General features: G+C 38.9%; 1 protein-coding gene across 1 annotated transcript in view; it reads left to right on the top strand.

Moving 5' to 3' along the window:
• The window catches only part of LOC124292515 (coiled-coil domain-containing protein 78-like), a 58,369-nt gene that overhangs the window by 21,799 nt on the left and 22,072 nt on the right, over positions 1-14,498 (top strand).

Genomic DNA, 14,498 nt, shown 5'->3' with positions numbered 1-14,498 from the left:
TTTTCATATTTGGTACCTAGGTTCATCACATTATAAGAAAGGTCCAAGTCAGGTTTGGTGACCTTGACCTTCATTTCAAGGTCACAGGGGAACTTTAACGTTCTACCTGCATGTTAAGCTATCTCAAGAACCGTTCGCTGGATTTTCGTCATATTCAATACCAAGCTTTATCTAGGGAAGGCGCAGGGCCCAGTTGATTTTGGTGACCGTCACATAAATTTCAAGGTCATGGGGACACTTTGGAGATTTCAGCATGTAAACCTGCATGTTAAGCTATCTCAAGAACCGTTCACTGGATTTTCTTCATATTTGAAACCAAGCTTTATCTAGGGAAGGCACAGGGCCCAGTCAATTATGGTGACCTTCACTTAATTTTCAAGGTCACAGAGACCCTTTGAAGATTTCAGCATATTAACCTGCATGTTATGCCTGTCAGCGAGATACCTCAAGAACCATTCACTGGAGTTTCTTCATATTTGACACCAGGCTTCATCCAGGGAACGCGCAGGGCCCAGTCGATTTTGGTGACCTTCACTTAATTTTCAAGGTCACAGAGACACTTTGAAGATTTCAGCATGTTAAATTGCATGTTAAGATAGTCAGCAAGATATCGCAAAAAATATTCACTGGATTTTCTTCATATTTGACACCAAGCTTCATCTAGGGAAGGCCCAGGGCCCAAGCAACTTTGGTGACCTTCACATAATTTTCAGGGTCACGATGACACTTTGAAGATTTCAGCATGTTAACCTGAATTGTCAGCAAGATATTTCAAGAACGGTTCACTGGATTTTCTTCATCGACTTTCAAGACTTTGATCTCATACTTATTTTACTGATGTACTCTATATGGTGGCCATTTTGAAAAATGGCCGCCAATTTTCCCATTTTCGGGGTAGTCATGATATAAATAGACTTCCATAGACCTAACTGTTAAAGATAAAAAGACATGTATAGATGGAAAATGACCAGCTCTGAATTTCCTACAATTTGATATATGACTTTTGAGAATTTTGGAGAATGTATTCTAAAATTATGACGAAAATAGTATAAAAAATGATTTTTTTTCCACTTTTTTCCCCAAAATTAGGGTAAATATATAAAATCTGCGAGGCCTCTCGATCTTTATTCAATAAGAATGGTATAAGCTACAATCACGCCAAATTTCATGCTTGTAACACAAAGTGCACAATTTGATCACTTATCCGCTGGGCTATTCCCTTGAATGTTTTTTCAATAAGCAATTTCTTTAGTACTATTTTTGCATATTTCATACATTATGACATTCATGTCAAGGTCAAAATCAGTCTTGAAAATATGTGTGTGTTTGGACACCTAAAGGGCAAGATATCAAGAGAGGTTGACTGATCATGTTTTTGTTGACATTTAACTTAAACTTTCATTACTTTTTAAGTTTGATAATTTGCGGCGGGGGATTATGTCACCTTAGTGACAAAGCTTGTTGAATAACTGTTACTGTTCATGTCATGAAATTCTATTTGTGAGTGAGTGATGTGGTTTAACTCTGCTGTTAGCAATATTCCAGCAATATCAGGACAGGGGGCACCAGGCACCAGGGGAAATACCAAAACTCAAGCATTATGTATAATCATATATTGAGCAGCAGGTGCAACCTGTTTTTGTATGGTGCAACAAGGTTATTACTTAAGGTTACACCTGGACAAAATGATTTCATTTCCTTAAGTGCATACTGTCATTTTATGGATACCTGGGCACTATGGTCTGGACAATACACAATATGTGTTTGTGTGAAGCAGGTACTGTGCACATGACAAAATGGAATAATGTTCCTATAAATCATAAATTCATGGTGAATCTGGAGTCTACAATAGCCCACACTTGTTTTGCGAGCCATCTGAACTGAAGATCATGTAGTGGCAATGCCAGAGATTGCTGACTGTATCACTGTACCTAGATACACTGGATGGTTGATCATGTAGTGGCAATGCCAGAGATTGCTGACTGTATCACTGTACCTAGACACACTGGATGGTTGATCATGTAGTGGCAATGCCAGAGATTGCTGACTGTATCACTGTACCTAGATACACTGGATGGTTGATCATGTAGTGGCAATGCCAGAGATTGCTGACTGTATCACCTGTACCTACACTGGATGGTTGATCATGTAATGGCAATGCCAGAGATTGCTGACACACTGTACCTAGATACACTGGATGGTTGATCATGTAGTGGCAATGCCAGAGATTGCTGACTGTATCACTGTACCTAGATACACTGGATGGTTGATCATGTAGTGGCAATGCCAGAGATTGCTGACTGTATCACTGTACCTAGACACACTGGATGGTTGATCATGTAGTGGCAATGCCAGAGATTGCTGACTGTATCACTGTACCTAGACACACTGGATGGTTGATCATGTAGTGGCAATGCCAGAGATTGCTGACTGTATCACTGTACCTAGACACACTGGATGGTTGATCATGTAGTGGCAATGCCAGAGATTGCTGACTGTATCACTGTACCTAGATACACTGGATGGTTGATCATGTAGTGGCAATGCCAGAGATTGCTGACTGTATCACTGTACCTAGATACACTGGATGGTTGATCATGTAGTGGCAATGCCAGAGATTGCTGACTGTATCACTGTACCTAGATACACTGGATGGTTGATCATGTAGTGGCAATGCCAGAGATTGCTGACTGTATCACTGTACCTAGACACACTGGATGGTTGATCATGTAGTGGCAATGCCAGAGATTGCTGACTGTATCACTGTACCTAGATACACTGGATGGTTGATCATGTAGTGGCAATGCCAGCCAGAGATGCTGACTGTATCACTGTACCTAGATACACTGGATGGTTGATCATGTAGTGGCAATGCCAGAGATTGCTGACTGTATCACTGTACCTAGATACACTGGATGGTTGATCATGTAGTGGCAATGCCAGAGATTGCTGACTGTATCACTGTACCTAGATACACTGGATGGTTGATCATGTAGTGGCAATGCCAGAGATTGCTGACTGTATCACTGTACCTAGACACACTGGATGGTTGATCATGTAGTGGCAATGCCAGAGATTGCTGACTGTATCACTGTACCTAGATACACTGGATGGTTGATCATGTAGTGGCAATGCCAGAGATTGCTGACTGTATCACTGTACCTAGATACACTGGATGGTTGATCATGTAGTGGCAATGCCAGAGATTGCTGACTGTATCACTGTACCTAGACACACTGGATGGTTGATCATGTAGTGGCAATGCCAGAGATTGCTGACTGTATCACTGTACCTAGACACACTGGATGGTTGATCATGTAGTGGCAATGCCAGAGATTGCTGACTGTATCACTGTACCTAGATACACTGGATGGTTGATCATGTAGTGGCAATGCCAGAGATTGCTGACTGTATCACTGTACCTAGATACACTGGATGGTTGATCATGTAGTGGCAATGCCAGAGATTGCTGACTGTATCACTGTACCTAGATACACTGGATGGTTGATCATGTAGTGGCAATGCCAGAGATTGCTGACTGTATCACCGTACCTAGATCACACTGGATGGTTGATCATGTAGTGGCAATGCCAGAGATTGCTGACTGTATCACTGTACCTAGATACACTGGATGGTTGATCATGTAGTGGCAATGCCAGAGATTGCTGACTGTATCACTGTACCTAGATACACTGGATGGTTGATCATGTAGTGGCAATGCCAGAGATTGCTGACTGTATCACTGTACCTAGATACACTGGATGGTTGATCATGTAGTGGCAATGCCAGAGATTGCTGACTGTATCACTGTACCTAGATACACTGGATGGTTTGATCATGTAGTGGCAATGCCAGAGATTGCTGACTGTATCACTGTACCTAGATACACTGGATGGTTGATCATGTAGTGGCAATGCCAGAGATTGCTGACTGTATCACTGTACCTAGATACACTGGATGGTTGATCATGTAGTGGCAATGCCAGAGATTGCTGACTGTATCACTGTACCTAGACACACTGGATGGTTGATCATGTAGTGGCAATGCCAGAGATTGCTGACTGTATCACTGTACCTAGATACACTGGATGGTTGATCATGTAGTGGCAATGCCAGAGATTGCTGACTGTATCACTGTACCTAGATACACTGGATGGTTGATCATGTAGTGGCAATGCCAGAGATTGCTGACTGTATCACTGTACCTAGATACACTGGATGGTTGATCATGTAGTGGCAATGCCAGAGATTGCTGACTGTATCACTGTACCTAGATACACTGGATGGTTGATCATGTAGTGGCAATGCCAGAGATTGCTGACTGTATCACTGTACCTAGACACACTGGATGGTTGATCATGTAGTGGCAATGCCAGAGATTGCTGACTGTATCACTGTACCTAGACACACTGGATGGTTGATCATGTAGTGGCAATGCCAGAGATTGCTGACTGTATCACTGTACCTAGACACACTGGATGGTTGATCATGCTGTCAACCACAGTGACCTTTGACATAGGTTGGTAAGAAAATACCATTGGTTAGCTAACAATAGTATGAACCAATCAGATCACATCTTCTATAATACTTCTAGGAATATGAGATGGTGGATCGAACTTCACGGCTACAACACAACACAGTTACTTGAAACAATATACAAACTGCAATATATACTGTCATCCATACAGTGCACCTGTTTCTGCACCATGCAATAACTGAGTTGCTTACAATAGCTTTACCTGCATCTGGAAAGGTTTGCAACACCCAGTTAACATTACCATTGATCAAAGCTACTTTTATACATATTACTTTTGAAGCAGTATGATGAAATGGTGACAGTCAGTGAGCTTGCTGCATATTTCCAGTGATACGGAAGGATGGAGGAATGTGTTTATCTAACAGTATAACTAGTATATGTCTACCGAATGTTATGTAAGTGTCTTGACAGGTTAATATAATATTTTGATTACAATATGGACACTGAGTAACAATGTGTAATTAAGGAAATATGGGGTATGAGTGGTTATTTTATCATACACTGGCTGCTTTGGAAATCTTAACGATTGGAATAAAAGAAATTTCAGTTAAAAATCCATGACTATCATTTCACCCCAAGTGAGTGATTGAAAGAAGTGACAGTAAAATTCCCATGATTGTGCCCACAGACTTATTACATTTGTTACATACAGTTGACAAATGACAGTGTTGGAGTAACTTCTTTTCAACCTTTTACGTACACCTGCTATGGCCCATTTTGCTAACAATGATGATAATGGAAGAAGTCAAACCCGCCCATCCGAATGAAGCAGAAATAATATAGCCCAGTGTCTCCTTCTCCTATTGGTTGTGTAACACTTTTAAGTGTTAACACACAGCAACATTTCTGCTATATTGCAGCAGTCTGTAAATAATCAAGTCAGAGGCTAACAATCCAGTCGCAATCAACCATGTGGTCTGACCACCCACTCCATTCAGTTGTCTTGTACAACAAGCATAGGTTCCTGGAGTCCTGTCCCCATGTCACTCAAGATATTTGCTCAGTGAGAACTGTTTGGCAATACAAATTACATAACAAGATTAATCACAAGCTTATCAGCATGCCCTCTGTGTAAGGTAAGGATTACTTTCTGGTTCTGCAATCGATGATAAGGATAGTTGTTTCCTGGCAATAAGGAAACATTTCAGACATAGTGAGTGAGTGAGTTTAGTTTTACGCCAAAAGTGATCAACAGCATGACCACCCTTGCGTAGTGTTTTGACACTATGCGCAGTGAACCGGCTCTCAGAAGTGGTTATTGAAAATGTTTCACTTCTAATGTTTTAGTAACAGCCAATCAAAGACGAACATATTTATATGTCATGGTAGAATTACGATTAATCTAAGGTAGAAAACAAAAGACGCTGTGTTGGTGGCCTAAATTAAGAATCCATCGCACAGGGCTAACTGGCGCGCTGTTCTGTTGATGTGACTGCCCCCCTACGTTAAGACAAACGTGACCAGAAAATACAAATGATAAACAGTTGATGACGTTTTACGTTCGGATTAAATATCCTCATTAACTTATTTTAATTACATCTGTGATTAACGTAAACCATATGGGGCAATATGAACGTCGCATTTCTACTACCAACGTGAGTTTAGATCAGTACATCCAGATGAAGCTGAGTAATCAAGCGACATTCCACGATTGCATTGTGGGAATGTAAACATTGCGAATGTTACCGTGTCGCTGAAAAAACCTGTGAGTCGAATTGAGACATTTTAACCGTCGTAAAACATAAACGTAGTGAATCCACCAGTGATGTTAGCTGAGTGAAGCAACTGCAAACCCAGAAACGGGATGCAATGGAGTAGTTTACTGTGGGAGGCTGTACGAGGCGATGACAACTGACATGCATCGTGACGTCACTTACATTGTGACGTAATGCAAAATTGTTCGATTACGAGGGGGCAGACTAGAATGGCACAGTGACGCCAATACATTGTGACGTAATGCAAAAAGTGCACATTATCGTCTGATAAAGTACTGTCTGCGTCTCTGATCTTTCACCAAAACATCTTAGAATTCTTCATATTTGACACCAAGCTTCATCTAGGGAAGGCGCAGGGCCCAGTCGATTTTGGTGACCTTCATGTAATTTTCAAGGTCACAGCAACACTTAAGATTTCAGCATGTTAACCTGCATGTTAAGCTTGTCAGCGAGATATCTCAAGAACCATTCTCTGGATTTTCTCCATATTTCACACCAAGCTACATAAAGGGAATGCGCAGGGCCCAGTCGATTTTGGTGACCTAATTTTCAAGGTCATGGCGACCTTCAATTGTCATGATCAAAGTGAGTCTTGAAAATATTTGTGTGCTTGAACAGCTACAGAGCAAGATATCAAGAGATGTTGACTGGTCATGCTTTTGTTGACATTTAACTGCATCTTAAACTACGACCTTCACTTTCATTACTTTTCAAGTTTGATTTGATAATTTGCGGCGGGGAATTATGTCATCTAGTTCAGGCATGGCCGCCATGACAGCACCAGCTATTTGCAATTATATGTTTGTCCAGTGGTCACTTCATAAATATTGAATAATACTGATGTGCAGTATGTAATATAACTAAAAACAGTCTGCATTTTGCTGTCTCAACTGCAACCATACTTGGCCTCTACTCACCCAGTTATTCATATGATTTCATAGACCCTTAAAAAGGTTATCTTTTTGACGGATACTTCTGTAACTATTATTCCCATTTTCAATCAACCTGTTTGTTCTGATGGTATTAAAGTAAAAATAAAGAGCCTTGTGACTTTTATTGTTAGATAGTTGGCAAAATGTAAATTTTCTGCGGTATTGTGTGCGTGTGTGCGTGTGTGTGTGGAAGGGGAGGGGTAGCTTAATGGGTAAAGCATACGCTCGTCACACCTAAGACCTGGGTTCGATTCCTCACATGGGTACAATGTGTGAAGCCAATTTCTGGTGTCCCCTTTCGTGACATTGCTGCAATATTGCTAAAAGCGGTGTAAAACTGAACTCACTCACTCATTTTAACTTGTCTAGAGGACAAGGTATGATAAGGGCCTGCTCTAGAAATGAATGATGTTAATGTTACAGACAACACAGTTCTGAAAGTTGTGTACAGCAAACCATGTTGCTGATTCACTTGCACATGTTGGACTTGATGAAGTGGCCCATGGCTGAGATGACCTGATAATTACAAGAGGATTGATGTTAGAAGCAAAATATTTAACAGAATTTCACATCAGTCTCTTGGTGAGTGGTGTTTGTCAGCAGCATACCCATGATGGTGGGGGTCCTCAAAGTGGGCAACATCTTAATAAACAAATGAGGACAATTTTTATAGATATACAACTTCTTTATTCTGTATAGGCGATGTTTCAACATACACTCATGTGCCATATTAAAGTTAAAATGTGCATGTAATTTTCGCTATCTGTGATGGGATGTAAATAAAGTTTGATTTCAAAATAATGCCTGAAGCCACTTACCTGATATTTCAGTATTTAGTATTACAGCCATTTACTGCAAGTACAGCCCTCATTCGCTTAGGTAGAGTAGAATACAGTGATCTAATGTACTCTAGAGTGATGTCCAGATACCTTGAACGTGATCTATCAGATCCTGCTTGGTTTTTATTTCATGTAACTGTCTTTGTAGCCTGATTTTCGAAGTTCTCCATACATTTTCAATGATATTACAGTCTAGGGACTGAGGGGGCCAATTCATTGTCTGAATGTCATTTGACGTTTCCACTGAAACTGTCTAGAAACATGGACAGGACAATTGTCTTCTTGAAATAAATAGCCCCAATATGCTGGAACTTTGGCTATTACTGGCCAAAGGTTGCTGTCCAGTATATCTATATACTTTGTAGAGTTGATATGACCATCTACATCGACAAGGGTTCCAACACCTTCAACACAAATACACCCCCAGAACATCACACTGAGACATGGGGCATTTTTATCCCTATACACACCAAGGCACCGGGGTTTCCACTTTTCTTCATTAGTCCTCCAAGCATAAACTTTCTGATCTTTTCCTACAACAACTCTATTTACATTCCATCTGTAATGTGTTCTGACAAAGGCTTTTCTCTTGAACCTGTTTTGAGAGGATATGGTGGTTTTCTTCTTCACAACTCTTCTATGAAAACCATTTTCACGAAGACGCCTTTGTATTGTCCTCTTGGATAGTCTTACTTGAGATGTCTGGTTCCAAAGTGAAGATATATCCTGAAGAGACTTCCTCCTATTACACTTAACAATCTTCAATAAAGCCCTAGTATCTCTGTCAGTTGATTCTCTTCTCACTTCTCTGACTATTTTCTGTAGTTCCTCCTTGAGAACACCTCTTCAGAAATTTACAGACAGTAAACTTATTAATTCCAGTTATTTTGCCGATTTCACTTCCACTCTTGCCTTCTGAATTCAAACTGAATATGAGCTTTTTCTGATAGCAGTAAGATCTTTCCCTCTATGGGCCATGACAATTTGAGCAGACGTCATACTAAGCACTTAGAGTTATTCCCCTTTTGTTTACAAAATGTAACAGGAGGTAAGTCAAATTTGTAACCCCTAAAATTTCATACCATATAACTATTGCTAAGATGAAATAAACTTTCATTTAAAAGAACCAGCTACTTCTGGCAAGAATCACAGTGGCCATTTTGTGAACTTTAATATGGCACATGAGTGTAGATTCTAATGTCGTTGTCAAGCAAGTGGTTCATGAGCAGTAATTTTTACTAAAATGTACCACTTGTCGAAACAGTGCCTATACAGAATAAAGAAGTTGTATATCCATAAAAATTGTCCTCATTCTTCATCTCCTCAACTTCTAGAATGCCAATCAAAGAAATCTCAATAAACATCAGGCTGACACATTGTCACATAACACAGATCATGCATTCCCTGACATGTTGAATTTATTGAAATATGAGTTGCAAATAATACTAGGACCTCAATTCAGTTAGTAATGAATGCAGCAACATTTAGCATAGACTGAAGCATTAACTATATCGGAGCTGAAACTCAAACACAATTCACACTTTGCCAAGGATTTGACAAAATATAAGTGATAGTACTGTCTCTTGTAGAAAAGTACTGAGGAGGAATGAAATGAAGCACTTAACTCAACTGTGTGTATTAACAGTGTGCATCATTAATGGTTGAGTAGTACTTAAAGGGTGGTTTGATATAGTTGGAATATACTGACATGAAACATATAAAGATACACCTATCAAATGATTGCATGACACATGACATAGAACACAGCACATCTAAATTGGAAGGAGAGTGTCTTGGGCACACATTGAAAATACATTGTTTATGTTGATAACTATCTACAGCGTTTTTAAGAAAATTGATCTGTGAATAAATCAAATATTGACTAGTTCTGCTGGTTGGCAAGTTGTGAGATATGAGCACTGTGGTTCTACTGACGCAGGTGCTAGTTTTGGTTTGCTCCATGCTCTTTTCAATCTTGTTCTGGGACAACTTTCAGTTAAAATAAATTTCAACTCGAGTTGTGAACAACTGAAAAAATGGGTTAGATTCAGTTTTGACTTTGAAAAACGTTCAGTTAGAGAAACTTGTAAAATATTTGTAAGAGAGTTTTCAGAAATGTTCAGATGTTCTCATTAAGTGTTGAAAATAGATTAATAACAATTTTATAATCTATTCCATTTCATAAATATACCAAGTTGTTAAGTTAACTTAACATGTACCAGAAATTTTTGTCAGTTTCACAGACGATAATTCTCATGGAAGTTAAACCCACGTAAAAGTTATGAATTCTGTAACGTCTGTTTCTTGAACCAAATCTATAAACTAATGTATCAAACCGTTTTTCGAAAAAAAAGAAATTAATAGCCTTACCCTTAAGAAACCTGTTGTCTAGTTTTGAAGATAAACATGATCAGTAGATGGTGTAGCTTGCTCCTTATGTCACCCTTCATCCAATACCGATAATCGTACAACCTTGATCTGGGCTCCATATCAGAGAGAGTAGTGGACGGAGCTGCTATGCATACCTGCCACACACAACGTGCTTGAACAGTTAGGCTACCAATAAGAAAGCAGACAAGATCTTGATAAATTGCTTCCAACCCACCCTTTCAATACAGCCTTGATTGTATTGAATTAACCTGTCCCTTGTCCCAGAGACCATTACAGGGAGGTACAGCAGAGCCAGAGTACCTGAGGACTGGGGACATTGTGAGGTGTGGGTTGTAGCAGAGTGGATGATAGGTTGTGAATCTGTTTGAGAGATATGTTTTGAAGTTGAGATGATTGTGTTTTTGTGTCATTACTGATACAATGAGACATGGCAGATATTATCAAAATGGAAAGTGTTAAGTGATTTGTATAATTGTTCTTAGTAGTTTCAACATGAAAACCAAGTTCTATGGATAGTCAACTTCTTTATTGCAATAAATGTGATGTTTTGGTGTAGGTACTAACACTGTTATCAAGGGGCCCACTCCTATTAGAGATGGGTTATTTGGAAATAATTCACATAAAAATTAAGTTACGAATGACCCATTCATTATGAAGCGGATTACTAGAGCCAAAGAGTTGAAACAAGGAGAATATATACATAGCAACATCTTCTCTGGGTCCTCAGGAAAACAGATAACACTTGAACTAATCAGCGTAGTGGGTAAAAGTTTCTGACCTGTTGCTTGAACTATTTTATCAGTTACTGAGTGTCATACTCCATTAATACAAGTCAGTATATGTACACATATCTTGTCTCTTGTGTAAGCAGGTGTTAGTACATATATATCTCTTCAAAGGGTGAAAACAAAGTATTGTCAGAGATCACAGATCTATAATGTTCTTTCTTATATTATAAGGTACTAATGAAACCTCATCACTATGAATTAAGAAAACTCTATCAAGAATCAATTTCCAGTGTGTGCTATGCACCTTTCCTTCTAGATATTATTGGTAGAGAATCGTGTTCATGTGTTTGTTCAATTATGAATTAGTTTGAATATTATTCTGCTTATTTTGTCAAACACAATAATGTTCATCCTCACCTGTGTTGGTTCTGCAGTATGCATTTGATTATAGTCGATTCAATTGATCACTTCGTCAATATCTAGTTGGTCGACATTAGGACAAAGATGGTGATCGGCAGGTGAGTAATGGTGATATCTGACAGTTTCTGCTTAACTACTGAATACTCTTAACTTTCATTAAATTATAGATAACTACATGATGAAGTACAGGAGTGTAGCCTCTGACAGATAGACGTTATCTATCATTTGATCACTTTCATATGTACACAGATAATCCACCATGTGTTAGGGAGACTTGAGTGTGGAGTGTTGATATATTGGTAAGAGTTAAAAAGTGTATGACAGCTGTATTTATGGATTTCTGAGACTGAGGATGGAGGGATATATGGATATTGTGTACAGAATATTTGCACACGTTTACTTCTGTGTTTAGTGACATTGACAAATGTAAGGATAGATAGTATTTTGTTTGAAGATGCCTAGAATCTAAATACTCCCGGTACACACATCGAATGATCACAGAAATTAATGTTATAATCGATCATACTTATGATACTTCTATAAAGAATTGATGATCATGAATTCTTGCCCGACAATGTGTGATACTCGATTCTGATTGGCTGTGAGCTCATCAAAACCTTTCTTAAATGACAGTTTAAGGACCGCTAATTAAAGTGACCGATTCACCGCATATGAATACAACGAACCCGTGGACCCTATTGTTTGTAAACAAACATGTCGGACATCGGCAATTTCTATCTCCGCAGCATCTTTGGTGTTTTTGAACTAAAAAGCGAATTTTTGTAAGAAGAATTTCTTGACCCTAATCCCAGTGAAGAAACTACTAAGCTGGAAAATCCGTCAGCAGCGCAAAAGCGACAGTATATTCAAAGCGGGTCCAGATCTACGTGTGTTGACGTTGACAACACACGTCGGCCCACAGGTCCTAACCTCACCGCTTCCGTCCCAGCCGTAATGCCCAGTCCTTCCACTTCCACTGTCCATGTATCCCACATAAAACTAGGCATGTCAGGTCTTTTCCAAATTGGGAATAGTAGGGTGATTATCAACAAGTATTTCCGTGAATAAAGTTAGCGGCGACTAAACTTAGCGAGTTCGCGGCTTGCATTTGGGCGAGTCGATTGTCATACAGTAGGGGAGATCAATAATTCGCTTGAGAAAATTAAATAATTGTACTTGCTCACAGTATTCCCGAAATAAAGCATTTATGTTGTTGAAAATGTCTTATTTTGTTCATTACACAACCTGTCCCTCAACGGGACAATTCCAAGCGATTTCCAGGAAAAAGGCCCCTTTGCGCCTTGTGTTCTTGCGCGCCAAACAGTTCGGTTTTAAAACGCTTATCACTCATGCTAGAATGAAGATAAAGCTACTCTGTTTTCAATTTTGCGGTCCTTGATCATTGATTTAAGACCACTAAATGTTTAATTTAAAACCGCACGCTAACGCGTTCCATTTTTAAATTACATTTAGCGGTCTTAAATCAACGATAAAGGACAGCAAAATTGAAAACAGAGTAGCTTTATCTTCTAATTCTAGCACGACATTGTGTGAGAACTCATCAAAACTGTACTTAAATGACAGTTTAATCAATGTCAATCCCAGAATTGCATTCAGTAATACAATAATTGAAATAATGACATTATTCTGATGTTGATCAACATGAAGTCCAAGGTTGTATCCACATTGTTTTTGTGATCATTGTCAGTGTAAATGGCAGTAGTGTCACAATAACACAGCGTATTACACACATGATGGTGTGGCTTCAGGGCTTGTATGTGCAGTCTCTAGTTATCACTGAGACAGACCAGGGAAGCATGTCTCAGGAATTAATAGGGAGAAAAATAAATGTAACAGATACCATACAGATCATATCGTTAAAACCTAACATCAGTGTGTTGTCAAATCAGAAATGGCTAGATGAGTATTGCCATTAATATTATATTGAAGAAGTGTTGAAGTAGACTGTCAAATTAAATGAACCACATATTTGCTTCAGTGACATTCCATTTTTGCCAACCAAGCAGTAATAAATACACTGAAGTTTCTCAGACATAGATATATTCCTGCTGTCATGTTTGTTTCACCATGCTGAGTTTGAGACAGTTTGGAAATAACATTGTTGAATAATAATGTGAAAGAACATTGAACCCTCAATCACTCGCTCCTCTCCCATTTCTTCATGTCTCATGTTCACGAAAGAAATGTGTATCTTTTGAAGAGATTTCGACATGTAGACAAGGCAGTTAAACAAGAAACATAGAATTATCTGAAAATCTGGAACACAACAAACCCACAGTATATATGTACTGGTAATCATAATCTATTGAGATTGTACAAATATACTTAATGCCATAGGTATTTTACCATTCTCAAACAATGTTCATGGTTAGTTCAAGTGATATATGTCAATTTAAGTATGAGGTATTTAAGAACTGACTTCAATATATACTGAACAAAATTAGAAACTTGACACCAACGTTATTGGTTATGATTGTGAAGGGAGTAATTCTTTCTATTTTCCGGTTTTGCCATACACATATCAATGGCATGTAGGCTATTTGAACATGGTCTTGGTGACTGATGTGAAAAATATGGTCGTATGTCATAGAGTGCGAGATGTATTCATGAAGTTGACCCAAGTTTGAGTGAGCAATGTAATGGTTGCGGAGCACAACTCAAAAACCATGAGACACATTTCTTCCAAACCGGGTACTTTTCTTCCAAACCGGGTACATGTATTAACCAAGGAATGATGTAGTGTCTTTTGAGTTTGTTTCCTGTTTCCATGGCAATAAGTTTGACTTTGATACTGTTCATAGTGGTGTGTTTGTGTGGATCAAGTCTCTAAACTTAATTGGTATTCCTTCAAGCACACAAAGATCAGATTGTCAAATGGTGCCTTGTGCTACTTGGGTTGTTAAGAATTTATGTTTG

The sequence above is a fragment of the Haliotis rubra genome, unplaced genomic scaffold (assembly GCF_003918875.1).
Source record: "Haliotis rubra isolate DU_JTF1 unplaced genomic scaffold, ASM391887v1 Scf52, whole genome shotgun sequence".
Taxonomy (NCBI): Eukaryota; Metazoa; Mollusca; class Gastropoda; order Lepetellida; family Haliotidae; genus Haliotis; species Haliotis rubra.
This window is presented reverse-complemented; position numbering and strand designations above follow the sequence as displayed.